The following is a 17,351-nucleotide window of genomic DNA, read 5'->3' as shown; positions in this document are numbered from 1 at the left end:
CCTTATGAATATAAGCAAATTATTGGCTACACCTTTCCCTTTCCTAGCCCATGATGGCTTTCGGCACCGCATATCTGCATTGTGCATGGGCCTTGGAATGATTTTGAAAGTGCTTGGGGTCGAGTCGGTATGTGCATAGAGCTATAGCTCCATGGTATGTGTGTGTGTGTGTGGGGGGGGGGCAGGAGCACTTGTCTTACGTAACCAGACTAGTGCATTGAACATACATAAATCACATATTCACAATTTGAAGGTAATTTGAGGGTGTTTGTACACATTTACATAACAAGTTAAAAAGTGGGGATGAAGCCCCCCCCCCCCCCCCCCCCCCCGGTTCCTCGGCATAGGTCAGTGCTGAAAATAACTTTACCACTTCTCATACTTAATTTTTAGCCAGTTGCTGATTACTCAATGCCTTTAAGGATTTCGCCAATCATACACAGTCATTTTATCGTGTAATTTCAGGTGCTGTGGAAACAAGAGAGTGGGGCTTCAGGGGCTTCACCCCCCTCACTTTTTGTTCTCCAAAATTGTGTACAAAAACTTAAAAATAACCATCTGATTGTTTTTTTTTTTGCATAGTCACACCCCCCCCCCCACTTTCAAAACCGTTCGACGCCCCCTGCATTTCTAAATGTTCTTTTGCTTTTCAATTTGAAATACAAGACAAAGTTAAAGTCAGGTTCTTAAACCAACCTACTTTAACTTTGACTTGTATTTCAAAACTTGTGTATTGTAAATTTTGCGTGAACCGCCATGTATACCTGAGTTATTTCCTCATGCTGACATGTTTTCAACATCTTTTGTTTTGTTCTGTGCATATACATTGTATCTTCATGTGTGTAAACCAGTGAAAAAAAGTATTTCCTTTATGGACAATAAAGTTATTCAATTCAATTTTGGATTTAGGCGCGCACAGTGACCTAGCAGACGACGTTTGAGTGAATTTCGCTGGTCCCGTTATCTCTGATGAGAGACGGGATGTGTGCATGCAAATCGAGTGCTGATTTTTATTTCAAAGCGAAATTTGCATTCGAGATCGAGAGATCACATCCGAGGCGCGAGAGCTGAGACTAGAGGAAGTTAATCGTCAGATTGATACCTTTTGAACGGATTAACCCAAGCTTAAACGTGTTCTAGTTTCATCTGTGATATAACGAAGTCTCAGGTATTCTTGTGAGTATATATATTTAGTAAATGTGTGATTTCATTCATCAGTAAAGAGTTCATAACTGCGAAGTCGAAATTACATGAATGGTCCGGTTTGTTGATTCACTTCCTGCCGTCTGCGCTGGGGTGTTGTGCACCCAACTGCTGCTTCATTGCTTGCTTGGCCAGTTGGCGCTAATTTGAAATTTTCAAATTTTGTATTCAGCCCGATCAGATACATTTTGAAGCGATATACTTCGTGTCTAAGTCTAAAGTGATTATTATGCCCAGCCACCATTAAATCTGCCAAATTACTTGAAAGTAACAAATTATTGTATTTTTTTTTTTGACTTGTGTTTTTTCTTCTTTGACAAAAAAATGACTTTGACAGTTTGAGTCTTTTTTACATCAAAATATTGTTTTAAAATTGTTGTCAGTGTTTCCACAGCCTCAGTCACAGGTCCGAAACAAATTTCCTGAAACTGAACCCCAAATTTCCCGAAATATTATAATTTTCTCCTCATTGTCAAGTGAAACAACAATCAATTCATCAATGAACATGTGGAATTAGCATTGTTTGATACTATATGGTTCAGTCAAGTTGTTCCTTAATCATTCATTGAAAAGGAAATTAGCCATTTTAACAATTTTTTTCTTGTTTTTCATAGTTCCATTAATATGTATTGCTACTGTTTTTCAATTTTTTCATAGTTTTTCATTTTCATAATCTTTTTCTTCGATTGTTTTCATTAATCAGTATTCATAACAAATCAGTCTTTAAAAACTAAAGAAAAGGTAAATAATCACTTTTTAGAGCACTCTTGAAATTTGTTTTTCTCCATTCACTTAGTACACAAATCTCCCCCATTGACATTGTGTGTAAATGTCCCATATGTAACATGTTGTCCCATACATGTACGTAACCAACCTGTTTATGTCGGACCAGTAGATACCCACTTTTTCCATTTTAATACTGGTCCGAACTTAAAATTTATTGCCCCCCCCCCCCCAAATAAAGAAAAACATAAACAAGCCTTGAGTTTATTTTGCCGTCTTTTATTGCTTATATTCCCCCGCCCCCCCCCCCCCAAAAAAAAAAAAAAAAAAAAAAAAAAAAAAAAAACTAATAACAACAAACAACAGTACACAATATAATTCATGAGAGCCATTTCTCTATTTTGGATAGCCATTTTTTAAGATACCAGAGCCAAACAATGTGTTCAGGAATATGGGCCATACAGTAGGCTACATGTATATAGAGTACTAAACTCATATATGACCATTATTTTGGAGGAGATATACCAAAACTTGAGAGTTACTCTTACAGTTTTCAGAGACAAAACTTCAAATTTAGGGGTTTTAGAGTCTAGTAGTACATGTTTTCACCTTTTGATGTTAATATTTGAAAAATTATGACTGTTTTTCTTTGACTAAGACACAGATATTTAAAAAAAAGTTTGATATATTTTTTCAACAAAACTGGTATGAAGTACATGTATTGGCTACCCAGTGTATGTATCGATATTAAATGATGAATAAAAATTTGCAGGTCATTGTTTTTATTTATTTTTTTTTATTATTTTTTTTACAGTAAATGTATTCAAAGTTTAATACAAGTTCCCCTTTTTCTAATATGAAATCAGACAGAAAAATCTCAATGTACACTACTGTATCTGTGTATTCAGTGCATTTCATTGGATGTATCATGTTGCATAAACATTTAGCTTGGATCCTTTACTATTTTTTCCTACAAATTTTCAATGTTTTTTTTTTCTCCTTGCTTTCTAGATGTATTCATTGGAGTTCTCATGATGGCTGGCTGGGAACTAGCAAACTCAATGGTGCTCACCCCGCATTCTGACCCAAGGTAAATAATGAACAAATTTTATCATCACATTTTTAAATAAAAAGAATTGTAAATATGAAGTCTGCAAGTATTGGCATGTTCTCGCTTATCCCTTTTAACACTGACATTTCTTCCATACCCCTGGCTAAGCTAAGTATTCGTACTGTCATGACTTCAAGTACTTATTTTAGAACAAGTACCAATACTCCTTTTTATTGTATTGTACTGTGCTTTTTACAATCATGTTAATTGATATTAAATTGCATGTAGTCTGGTAAAGCAACGCACTTTATACATGTAGCTTAGTTAGGCTTAGGAAAACTGTGGCTGTGTGTACATTAGCATTTTCATAGCCCTGTGCTTTATTAAAAAACCATAGTGTGAATTATTATTTCTTTTGGACAAGGAATATAAATTTTAACTTAATTCAATAGTTTTTTAATCTTTCTTAAAAAAAAATCAAGTTAATAAATTTGATGGAATAGAACCAGTGGGATGTTTCATAAAGCTATAGACCTGTAAAATCATACACCCCTTTTAGAGGACTAGAATGCATTTAGGAGAACCTTTCAATCATTATAATCTCATCAGTAGAAAAGATCTGATGCTGATTTATAGATACATGTAGGACACATTAATTACTAGCACAAAATATTACTTTGTTTACAAGAATGAGAATATTAACAAACTCATACTTTGTTGAATTGAAACATCTTGTAAAAAGCCACATTTCTCAAATTTTCACATTTCATAATGCAGTCATTTGTAATTTGTGATTTGTGCTAAATGTGTACATTATGAACAACTTTGTGAACACTTCACAGGTTGTATTCTCAATAGGCCTACATTAGGAACATGTCCAGGTTGTTCATAGGACTTCCTCATCAAAACTTGTATTCCACAGGTGGCTGTTTGTGATGTACTGTGCATTTGGTTTTACATTCAAATACTGCAGTCCATTGGTACATACAGTACAAAGAACAGACCAAAGTGTTGGGTTTATATTTCCCTCCATTGTTCAAAAGCACTTTGATTCTGGGTGCAAACTTCAAATCCAGTGCAATACATACATGTATATGTAATGAGTATGACTGTTTGTCCTGTTTTTTTTTTTTTATTGTTTAGGCAGTAAAACTGAACTCAAAATGATTTTCATTGTTAAATCTCCATAATAGTATGGCATGTATATATGTAGTTTGTGGTAGACAAAGTAGGCCTAAATGAAGTATTGCAAATGTTGTTTATGATTATTAGGCCTGCTATTCATTTATAAATATTAGTACTTGTATTACATTTAGGAAATGTTTTAAATTTAAAATTTTGTATTTCGTCATTTTTTGTCTCGCCTGCATAGCAGAGCGAGACTATAGGCGCCGCTTTTCCGACGGCGGCATCGTCAACATTGAAATCTTAACCAAGGTTAGAGTTTTGAAATGTCATCATAACTTAGAAAGTATATGGACCTAGTTCATGAAACTTGGACATAAGGAATCGAGGATTACTGAACATCCTGCCTCAGTTTCAGGTCACATGACCAAGGTCAAAGGTCATTTAGGGTCAATGAACTTAGACCATGTTGGGGAAATCAATATCGAAATCTTAACCAAGGTTAAGTTTTTGAAATGTCATCATAACTTCTAAAGTATATGGACCTAGTTCATGAAACTTGGACATAAGGGTGATACATGTAGTGTATCACTGAGGATCCTGCCTGAGATTCAGGTCACATGACCAAGGTCAAAGGTCACTTAGGGTCAACGAACTTTGACCATGTTGGGGGTATTTGTGCGATAGCTCAGTCGGTAGAGCGGGGGTTCGAATTCTGGTGACCCGGGTTCGATTCCCAAGTGGTGCGCTAGTGCCCTTTGGTAAGGCATTTATCCTCATTACCAGGTCCCTCGGAGAGGACCTTAAGCCGTTGGTCCCCTGGTTGCTTGCTCACAGGCATTCGTGCTTTCTTAGCAGTCAGGTAAAACAACCTCGGTATAACATAACATAACATAACATAACTTTAACATTTTATGGATCTAGTTCATGAAACTTGGGACATAAGATAACCATGTATCCCTGAATATATTGTGCTTGTTTCTGGTCACATGACCAAAATCAAAGGTCATTTAGGGTCAATGAACTTTGGTCATGTTTGGGGTATTTGTTGAATTTGCATCATAACTTAGAAAGTGTATGGATCTACACATGTAGTTCATGAAACATAGACATAAGGGTAATCAAGTATGAATGATTGTTTTGCACATGTCTTAGGTCACATGATCATGGTCAAAGGTCATGTTGGGTCAATGGACATACATGTAGTATTCTTTTGTGAATAATTATTTAATAGCTGTTTTCAAAGTCAGCACTGCTGCTATATCAAATCGCGTAATGCAGGCGAGACTACCAGAGGCGTTCCACTTGTTTAAATTAATACAAACATGTAGCCTACTAGTATTTATGTACATTTGCTTGTTTTATGTTGAATTCTTTTTTTAAATTGATTACTTTTGTTTGTTTTCTATTTTTTTTTGGGGGGGAGGTGAATGACCAAAAGGCAAATCCAGAAAGTAAGTCAAGGCAATTTACCTATGGATTTGGCTTATGCAATTCTGACATTTTGTTGTGTATCAAGCATTTTACTTACTTTATAACTGAACTCAATTAGATGCAGCAAACATGATTTTCAGGACAACGTCTGATATTATCTAGATTTTAAATAGTAAATTTACGTAAATCTAACTTTTTAATAAGAGCAGATTTTATGTAAGCACAGACTGTACGTTCTATTAAATTGCTTCAAAAAAATCTGTCATCCAGCAAGATTTTCATCCTTCATTTGTTAAATTTTCAGAAATTATGTATTTTCTACCAGAATTTGACTTATGTGTGTTCATGTATCTGATAAATAGCAACAAGCCAACAGTACTGTGCAATCCCTTATATAGGTCCATGCTTTCATGATACATATTGCCTGATTACAGACCCCATAGGGCCTATTGTATTGAATAATGAGGCTCTAATGATATCTGGATCCTGTGAGTTCTGTTGTTTAAATGTACTTCGAACTACATTTATATAGCCTGGGCCTACCCTTATTTCATTGTAAAGTCTTGATTTATGCCCAGTATTAAAGTGTATAACAACACACTTGTCCACAGTTTAGCTTTCAGTGTACCTCCTGTCATGGTTTTGATTTGCCTTAATTACATGTATGCAACCATTGTGTCAACCATTCTGATTTTCTAAACTAATGACCCACTCCAAAAAAAGTCACCAGTCCCAAAGTACCATAAAACTCTCTTTAGGCCAGTCCTAATCACCTTTAACTGGATAAATGTGTAAACACTACCCCTCCTAGTCTGCTTCACACAACCTTGTTGACTCATTCAAAATGCAAATTTACACTCTGATTCCATGTGACGGAAAGAAAATGCCTTGTGATAGAATTCACACACTTTTGACGCAAGTTCAACAGGGATGTGGGCCTACATAATTATTGCCAAGTTGTATCAGCTAACTATCAGCTAAATACAACAATGTACTGAATGTATTGAAAGGAAAATGCTGACATTTTCAATCAGAATTGAATATTAAAGTTAAATTGTACAATAAAATGCAATGTAGGCCTAGATAGAAATGTACCTGTAGTAGACATGTATACATCATACATGTTTGTAGTAATACACTGTACATGTAGTACTGTGGCATAAATACCTTTCTATTTGTTCAGTAAATTACTTGTAGTTTCGCCTTGATCTATCACAAAGTAAAAGCAGCTAAATCCTAAAGGTAAAAAAACAAATACAATTACTCAAACCACTTCACAAGTGAAAAACATTTTTATTGTTAGCTGTCATTGATTGTGGATAAGGTCCTACAATCATGTCTGTTAACTTTATGCAGCATCATCAAAATTTATAAACAGGAATTTTATATTTAATTACTGAGGGTCTAGATCTATAGGCTTACATATCTAAACTCCTTATAGCCTCTTAAATTTTCAAAAACAAATTTTATTTTGTTATTTGTAGGTTTATTACCGTATTTCAAAATTTGTTGAGCTCTAATTCAAAATGTGCAGCATTACGCCATAAGGCTGCTTAACGCACATACAACACCCCTCTCCCATATGGGTACCAATCCTCCCACATCAGGGGTCCATATCAATTATCATAAAACTTGTTAAACAACTTTGCAATAAAAGAAAAAGCTACTGGATTCCGCCAATCTGATTGGCTGAAAGTAAATTTGTTATAGAAATTACATGTATTATAACAAATCTTTATAGAACGGGAGCCAAAGGTACACTGTACTGTTTGTATTGTACAGTAAAAAAAGAGAACATGAGAGGGTTTCTTTTTATTAAACCAAACTCTGTTTGAAGTAAATTTAAGCTGTGTAATGATTAATCACTACTTCCCTGCTTCAAATGTCAAGTGCTTGACCTTGTACCTTTCCTGATAGAAAAAAAAATCAATGACGATTTTCTCAATGAGATACCGTATTAAAGATTGAAGAATGCCCTATGATAAAACCAATGGAGAGATTTGATGAATGTCAGTTTATGTATGTACAGGTATGCCTTTATTTATATATCAAACACTATAGAAATGAATACGGTACTCAGAATTTTATTATGGATGGTTTTTGTTCAAAAATGATACATGGATTATACATGTAGATAGAAACAAACTAGTTGAGTGTACATTAATTGTTTTAAGCATAGTTTAGCTTTAATTCATGATGACTAATATCTGACAGACTGGATACAGGAAATCACCAGTACTGCAAGTAATTTTTTGTAGACTGAGACTTTGTACCCCCACAAATTGATAAATGAAGAAAGAAAAAAGGAAATGCATTTAAACATAATTCTTTGTGTAGGCAAATGTTGTAAATCTAGATGTAGAATGAGAACCAATAAAATGAAAAATATGTGACGTATGGGGAAAGAGGAAGTCTGAATGGTATTTTGCGAAATTGGATTCAGTTTCTAGTTATTAGGCAGGATCTGGAATTACATGATCAGGATGTTTATTGAAAATTCAAAACGTGAAGTATAAATGTATTGTGTACAAACTATAAATGCCTACACCAGTCTCCTACCGTGGTAAACACTAAACAGACAGGCTACATAATAGTGGTCATAAAATTGACAGTACAATAACATGTGTAGGCCAATCATACTAGGCCTACTTTTAATATATACATTGTAAATTCATGGTTTGATTTGTGACCCAAATGTATAAAAATGGGGTAAGCATTCATTTATATAGTATGCTGCCATTTGCAGGTAAAAATGCAAGAGAGGAATTTCTTCCAATAAAGAATTCTCCTATTTTTGTCTCGCCTTCATAGCAGAGCGAGACTATATGCGCCGCTTTTCCGACGGCGGCGGCGGCGTCAACATCAAATCTTAACCTAAGGTTAAGTTTTTGAAATGACATCATAACTTAGAAAGTATATGGACCTAGTTCATGAAACTTGGACATAAGGTTAATCAAGTATTACTGAACATCCTGCCTGAGTTTCAGGTTACATGACCATGGTCAAAGGTCATTAAAGGTCAATGAACTTTGGCCGTGTTGGGGGTATTTGTTGAATTACCATCCTAACTGTGAAAGTTTATGAATCTAGTTCATAAAACTTGGGATATAAGAGTAATCAAGCATCACTGAACATCCCCTGTGAGTTTCAGGTCACAAAACCAAGTCAAAGGTCAGTTAAGGTCAATAAACTTAGGCCATGTTGGGGTAATTGTTTAAGTGCCATCATAACTTTGAAAGTTTATGGATAGAGTGAATGAAATGTGGACATGGGTGTAGTTGACAGTCTTAAGTCTCCGTTCAAATGTTATTTATGGTCAATGAACGTGGTATTATGTCATTATATGAATGATGTTTTTGTGAATGATTATTTTATAGTAGTTTTCAAAGTTAGCACTGCTGCTATATTAAATTGCGTAATGCAGGCGAGACTGCCAGAGGCGTTCCACTTGTTATCCATCATCATCCAAAAAGTAATTCATGAGGGAAAAGTACAATGCACATAAAATTAATGTATCAACTTTCAAAGCTTGCAGAAAAAAAAATCCAGACCACCTTGTTGAAACAAATATAAAACACACCTCCTCTATAAAACTAATAAATAAAATAATACAAAAAGCCAAAAGAACCTGTAAATATGAGTGAAACTCATTTAAAAAAAGATGTTCATCCCTCTTGCCTTTTGTCTTTAATAGGGAATTGACCCAAAATTTATCAAAGATCTACATGTATTTACTATGTGATTATTATTTTTGTGTCAGGAGGTTTTCCTTTGATTATATTGAGTTTAGTTTACAAAGTAAATGTAGGCCTACCACTCAGTTCCATCACTAACAACGGCCTTTTCAATGGAGAGGGCTATGGGTTGCACCCCTTTATAATGCTCTGAATTTTACCAACAATTTTTTTTTATGTATTTCATTTTTCATTTTCTAGGAGGTTATCCTTTGATCATGATGAGTTTATATCCAAGTATACCACACAGTCCTTCCACTACCATCCCACTAGTCCCAGGAACCCCCATGGATACACCCCGTCACCCCAAAGGCCTTCCAATGGGGAGGGCTCTGGGGGCGGCCCCTCCTTCTGCACCAAAGATAATATTGATCAGTGTGTCAGCTATCTGGACCAGGTAAGTGTTGATCTCCTAATATTAAAAACATGATGCAGGCCTATCTGTGTAGAGAATTTACCAGTTCCAATAGGATTTTTACCTTTTTTTAAATGAAAATTTAGTAAATTGTTGTGGTGCATTGAACCTGTCTTGGGACAAAATTTGTAACCTCAATTTAAAACAAGTAGCCCTACAAAATGTACTGTTCCATGACACTTTATATTCAATGTTTCAAAAATTTATGTATTACCGTATTGCATGATTTAATGATATAGTAATGTAAGTTTTATAGCTCTCTAATAAACTGATTGTGTTTAATAATCATATCCAATATAAAGCTATTTTTCTTTTGTTTCCAAAAAATATCTGAAAATTACCAATAGAACATGAAGATCATTTTAGTGTGCCTGAGTTGTGATGAATCATATACATGTAGGCCTACATGTATATGCATGAAAGGGCTCTGATTCCGTTTTACATTACTGTCACTTATCATCTTATCCCATTCATTGTGCAATGATTCTATCCACAGCCTATCTATTTTATATCCAATGTGACTATACAATGAAACACAAAGCTTTCATCACAAAGGATAGGCCAATGAAAGCTGATATACCTGTCTGTGTCCATTGTCCTGACAATATCCAAAGACTTCAGACCTTAACAATAAGATGTGAAAAAGATGTTCCTCCATTCTTCATCCATGCATTGTGTGGTTTTTAGCTTAATATAGGTGGAGAAAATGTTTGACTAAGGATGTTTTATTTATTTTACCTTTTATTTTGTTGAATGTTTGATTTACTTGGTTTTAAGTGTTTCCAGGGCACTGTACATGTACATACATGTATAAAGGTACATGTAGCTTTTGATGTTTATTGATAAAAGGATAATTACGGTAGAATATATTGTATTTAATCTTTATTGCTCCTTTATCATATGGCATTAATATTTAAGTTCTAAAGTTCAGTTTTAATATTCAATGATAAATTTTAAAATAAAATTGACATTGACTAATTAAATCAATATTTACTCTCCATGACATTTTGATTTAAATGGCTAAGGGTGTGATATATACAGTGTATACATGGTCATAGTCCAGTTGAACGTCATAATCTGACCGGCATGATAAAGCACAATAGCTTTGACTTTGGCAAAATGTTAACTAAAATTCATGAGAAAAAAATGTATGTACATGTACAGTACATTGTGTACAGTGTTGTTCTTATTATTATTTATTTAGTGGTGGTTTTTTATTTAGTGTTTTATTTCATTCTTTTGAAACAGGAAATTTGCTTTTTAAAGTGTGAACAGTCAGGTACCATATTATGAATGATACATTCAAATCAAATTGCTCAATAATGTGTTTTAGTAAGCATTCGTTGACAATACAATTTTATAGCTGAATGTATCATACTTTTATATGATATGTTTTATGACAATAATGTTTGTTATGAGATGAGTCAGATTGTTAGACATTGTAATCAGCTATGAAGTCTGCAAAGTCCAACAAGATTTTAATAGTTGAACGGACAAAAAAAAAATCAATTTATTTAAAGCAGGGGGCCAATGTAAATGTACAATACCAAATCCTTGCTGTACATGTATGAGTATGATTGCTCAAAATCAGTGTAATACATGTACATACATACATAAATTAATAATATGTAATTTGAGTATAATGTAGCTATGCACATACAGTATTGCTCGGAATAAAGTTGACGCTTTACCGCCCTGTACCGCGTAAGTCGATGTGAAATCGGGTCGCGCGCGATTACCACCAGCAAATTTCCATCGGCGGGAGTCGCGCTCTGAGAGAAATTACCACGGTAATGTACCACGAGATTTTTAAATGAAAATCTCGTGTAATACCGCGATAATACCGCAGAAGGAGGGACGATCTTCTGTCGAAGAAATATTGATTTGATAATTAATAAAATGTCACCATTTGGACAACTCTCATGGCTCGAATTAGCCCTGCTGACTTGCCGCGATGTCTCTCTCGAAATTACGATGTACAGCATGCAACAACTTATTGCCGTAAGATGCCGTCTCCTCGAAACCCAAACAAAAAAAGATCACAGAGCTGTTGAGCTTGGCGCGAGTGCACAATTTTAATGCACGCTCGTGTCATCGCCCTCAAATTTACATCTTTCTGAACTTCGTTGAATGAAAGTCGGGTCGAGATGAGATCACGTACTTTCTGGGATAAGTAGTTAATAGTTATAAGAAAATGGAGCATCCAAGATAAGAATGGACAGAGTCGAGCAAGAGAAGGAGAGAGCGAAAGATACGAGAGACAGATGGAGGGGGAAATGATCAAGAGAGAGAGAGCAAAAGAAAATGGAGAGAAAGGGGGGCGGGGTGGCTAGATTAAGCAAGAGACGCCGAGGCTGGAAAAAACAGACCTATTGTTTATTTCCTTACATTCCTTTATCGTCATTCTCTTACTTTGTTTGCAACCAGAATGATTTAATTTCATCATATTTTCAGTGCATTATTGCCAAACATTCTTCCGCCATTATGATATAAGGAATGATAAACTCCTTTTTTTCTCCCACCACTCGATCCAGTCACACAAACACAGGACGTACAGGGCTTAATTTGATTGCAACACGAATGTCCTTGACTCATGCTTAATTACAATCAGTGTTCTTTTCCCTTGTTTCCTCATATTTTATTTTTTATCGTTTTTTATGTTGATATATTTCCATTTGACCCATGTCTCACTCTTGAATTTCTACTCTATCGCTATCTCAGCTCACTTCTCCCTCGATCCCTACCCTTTTTTTCTACTCCATTCTTCTCAATCCTTTTGAATCCCTTTTTTTGTGTGTATGTGTTTTTTTGTTTGTTATGCGACGCTCAATCTGGTGTTTATGAATTAACAAAGAAAAAAAAATTTAAGTGTCAATTTATTGTCACCCGATTGTCATAACCATATATCTTTATCAATTTTTATTAATCTTCATTGTTCGAATGGTAGTTTTCAGAATTGTTTTTATATTCTCTCCTCTCACTGAATCACGTCACCTCTGCTGTCATCTCTTGCTCGCAGTGGCGTACCTAGGATTTTCCAAAGGGGAGGGGGGGGGGGCAAATTCGTCAAAAAAATTGACAAGCAAAAAAAAAAGGTCTTCGACCAGAAATAAAAGATATTATACCAGGAAAAATTTTGAAAAGAAAAATAAAAATAAAGGGCTTCAACCACAAATTACGGATTTCATATCAGAAAGAAATTGACAAAAAAAAAGGTCTTCAAGTTTAAAGGAGCGGCCATCTGTATCTCGCTCGCTCGTTAGGGGGGGGGCAGGGATACGTCTCTTGCATGGGTCGTGACTCATCAGGGGGGGGGGCAGTCTGTACCCTCTGCCCCCTCCCCCCGTAGGTACGCTAATGCTTGCTCGACTCATTTTTTCCCTTATCATTCCTTAGAAACATGCATTTGATTTGATATATAGATGTATATTTGTCAATATAAGTAAAGATTTGGTCTTAACTAAGACCCAACGGTGGATTAGCCTGAAGGCACAAAGATGAACCACTGAAGTCAGACAATGGATCACATTGGCCTGATTAACATCAGGCCAATTAACTGTAAGTATTATATCTTCGGTTATGTTTGCTTACAAATTCGCCCATGTGCACGTACTAACGTCAGGTCTACATCTTTTTAAAATACAGACAGCAAATTAACATTTACATTGTAATTGTTAATTTGCTGTCTGTATTTTAAAAAATGTAGACCTAACGTTAGTATGTGCATGTTGTAGACTTACTCTTCTTCAGTCCAATGGTGCAGGTTTCGTATTTCTTTATGATAGCATATCCAGAATAGAGGTAAATCGGAGCTCTGCACTGTCATAATCATGAGCATGGGTTAGACTAGATCTACAATCCTACTCCTAGTCGATATTCTCAAATAGATCTTTAGTGGTACTAGATCTTTACTAACTTGGTAATAATATGGCGACTGGGCATAAAAAGGATCTGACTGGACATTCACATTATGACAATCGAGTAGAATCAACATTATTAAAATTGCTTGTGCCTTGTGAAGGCTTGTAATTGTAATGTGCTTAACATATCCCTCACTCGTCGATATCTGCATTGCCACAAAGACAAAGTAAGCATATATGGGTATACGATCAACGCTAGGCCTGGGCTAAACTTAAGTCTTGAAGAATTGTACTACTAAGTACTAGCTAGCTAGCTACCATACTCCATAGTACTAGTACGAGAATAGTATACGGTAGCTTAGACCAAAAGCTTCGGTCTCTGTTATGTTGGTTGTTCAGCTGAACTCCGTTGGCTTCACTCACCAAATACAGAGACCGAAGTTCTAGCGCGATCTGTACAGGGGACTCAATGGCCATATGTTTATGTACTTAAGATCGGATAAAACGGGGAAGTGAATTTGCGCGACAGCCGAGGTAAGTCACTGTTTTTGTTCCTTTTAACTTGATTTTTCTCAGTTTTTTGGCAATTAATGCCAAGAGGGAATATTAATTTGCATTTTGGTCGCGTTAATTTTCAAAATTTTTATTCATTAAAGACAAAAATTGAAGAGCCCCGACGGGGGGATTTTGCATTGCAAGTCCCCTAATGGTGGCTGCACGCTAGCGAGCCGTCTGTGTACGAGGAGAAAAAAAAAAAAAAAAAGTTAAAAAACTCCTCGAAACAGACGGCTGCCAGCTGTCTAACGGTAGCTAAGCTAGGTAGTCATCGTACGGTACACTACGGTACCGGTACCAGTAGGCGGTACATGTGAGCAGAGGCAGAGACGACAGTGACAGTGCATATACTTCCGATTTTGTCTCTAAAATGGACGTCCATCATTAAAAAAATACAATACCTGTATCATTTTACCGAAGAGAATGAGTTTAGATTCAGTAACAATCACTGGGATAGCACAAAAAGCACGAAATACTTTCTATTTGGTGATTTTGTTGTAACTTAGTTCGAGCAATCTGATTTTCTTTCGAGCTCGTGCATTTCTGGTACGGTATCTGCAAAAGCATAAACGAGTACTCGCACGAGATGGATTTTTTCTTTTAATTATAGTATGATTTAGGAGTAAAATAAAATGAATAGATTATGCCTAATATCAACGAGAAATACTACAAAAAAACAAGTTCTAAGAGGCATAGCGAGAACTTTATAAAGAATGGGAACAAGTACTAAGGAAAATTTTTCTGAAATTGAAAATCCCATTTGAAATCGAAACAAGCAAAATTTTGAAATTAAAAAAAAATGTGAATTTGAGCCGTAGAGGATGGGGGGGGGGGCATAAGCACCCTCCCCCTTTCAATCGAGAGTCATTAAATATTTGTTGTGGTAAATATCGGACATACATAAGTGAACTGACCCATGGCCGTATGCAGAAATTTTTCGCGGGTAGGGGGGGGGGGGGTGGGCAAGATGCATTAAAAAAAAAATTGAAAGGAAGTGAGAAAAGTGACCGAGCTTGTCATTGCGTCTTTCCATTCTGTAAAGGGCAATTGAAGCATTTCGTGCATGCCTTTAATTAATTTTGTAAAAAAATAAAATATTAAGTTTTCAATATATCCCCCCCCCCCCCCCCCGCTGCATACGGCCATGAACTGACTTTTTTTCGTTTAGGTTTCTTTTTGCTTTTATGTTCAGATTTTTCGTGGAATATATTGCCTTTATTTGGGAGTGAAACTCATTTTTTATCAACTTGTAAGATTTTACTGAATAAGCATACAACCACCGGGCCCCGTTGAAAAAGCTGGATCTACCCCTAAACTTCAGTAGTGATATGTGATTAAAATTATTGAGGGAGCGAATGAGGGAAAACCAAGCAATAAAACAATGGAAACAATATGTCCGGAAGTGGCAGTATACTTAAATAAAAAAAAGAAATATATCCAATTAAATGACATTAAATTGCGCAGTACGTTTTTCATGAATGTGTATGAAAAATGATTAAAGTAAAACAATCAGCTAGAAATGTGGAAAGACAAACTTACCTTATTCATTTAATGCACAACATAGTTATAGTTTGAACATCGGGTATAGTCGAGGACGGCCTGGCATCAGCATGGGTGAGGGGGTGGGTTACATGTATTTCTTTTCTTATCAGTCGTTCCAATTTATCATCATTTGCTTTCATTTAGTCAGTATCAACCTCTCTTGTTCTACACGTACACATACGCCTGCTATATATATATATATCTTAATTTCTCTTAATCTCTATTAAGTCAATCCCTTTATTTTATTATTCAATATCAATAGTTCCGGTCCTCTTTTCTTCTATCGCTCTTAATTTTTTGTTGAATATCTTCTACGTCTATCCCTTTATTTTATTCACTATCAATTGTTATTGTCTTATCTTTTATTCTTCTACCGTTCTTGTTCAATCTCTTTTAAGTCTATATACATTTAATTATTTTATTTCTTCAGATCATTCTTTCCTTTCTTCTCTCGCATTTCTCTTTAACTTCAATCGTTCCATCAGTCATACATGTATAATATGACGGTACAAGACTCTTACATTGTTTTATTTCTTCAGTATCAATCTTCCCTATCTAATGTGTACATTATTTTATACAGATATTAGATAAGATCAGGAATGTCTACTCGTATATTAATTACTCTTGAAACGTGGTTGAATTGAACAACCCTAGCTATATGTGGACTTGACTGGGGTCAATTAATTACACCGTCTGGCGCGTTTTGTGGACAATGAATAGAGGTGTGAAGATTATAGAACAGCTAACAATGAGAAGACTGTAAGTTACACAATGATCTTTTGTGTAACTGTTTGAATAGAACATGTATTAAGCCGGCCCACTGATCAGTGATTAAGCCAGTCTATGATCAATGCCCACCCCCAAATTGTCCAATATAGTCGGCATTTGGGGGCCCGGAGTGGTGATGAGAGACACGATGATGGCCATGAGAAAAATGATAAGGAGGAAGATGTTGATATTGAAAATGAATTATATTTTTTTGTATAAAATCACCTGTTCTTGATAAAAAGAGAAACAATTACAATAAGTCCAGGTTGTCTGTTCTATATATAGACGAACAGTACACAGGGCAACATAAAATGAATATAAATAAACAAATTAGCAAGAGATAATATATATGCACATGGATTAAAACGAGTCAATTCGTAAAAATATATCATTGCAACATTTTATTAATATTACTAAAATACATAAGGGAAATACGTTTTAAATGCTAAACGTTAGGAAAATGTATTATAGCATTGAGAAAACCGTACATGTTATATGATTTTAACATTTCCCTTAAACATTTTCATGTTTTACCAAACATTTTTTTGATATTTTGTCAATGTTTTTGTGTTCGCTCGGGTTACACGGAAAATGGAGCATATTGGTCAAGCAAAAAAAGTGGAAGATGGTGACTTGACCTTTTGACGCTTGTATCATATACACACCAAATAATATAAGCCTCGGGTTAAGTTAAACTGGAGTTATCATGTTTATAAGGAAATGTTAACGAATGGAGGGACAGACGGATACCGAGCGTGATACCAAGTTACGTCTCGTCTTATACGGGCGGGCGTAAAAAGACGATATCTTATAGGGGGGGGGGGCTGTTGCTGGAATGATGGACGGAGAGAAAGGGAACAGAGTAACACAACATGCAAAAAAAAATATTTAAGGAAGATACAAGGGGGGGGCGGGGACTGAATAAGATTTTTCAGAAAGTG

General features: G+C 35.4%; 1 long non-coding RNA gene across 1 annotated transcript; it reads left to right on the top strand.

Annotated features, from left to right (window-relative positions):
* The first annotated feature begins 1,017 nt into the window (after positions 1-1,017).
* Positions 1,018-12,814, top strand: LOC135156061 (uncharacterized). The gene is made up of 3 exons (XR_010295190.1): positions 1,018-1,176; positions 2,938-3,016; positions 9,472-12,814. It is a non-coding gene; the product is annotated as an uncharacterized LOC135156061 (long non-coding RNA).
* The last annotated feature ends 4,537 nt before the right edge of the window (positions 12,815-17,351 follow it).

The sequence above is a fragment of the Lytechinus pictus genome, chromosome 11 (genome assembly GCF_037042905.1).
Source record: "Lytechinus pictus isolate F3 Inbred chromosome 11, Lp3.0, whole genome shotgun sequence".
Lineage (NCBI taxonomy): Eukaryota > Metazoa > Echinodermata > Echinoidea > Temnopleuroida > Toxopneustidae > Lytechinus > Lytechinus pictus.
This window is presented reverse-complemented; position numbering and strand designations above follow the sequence as displayed.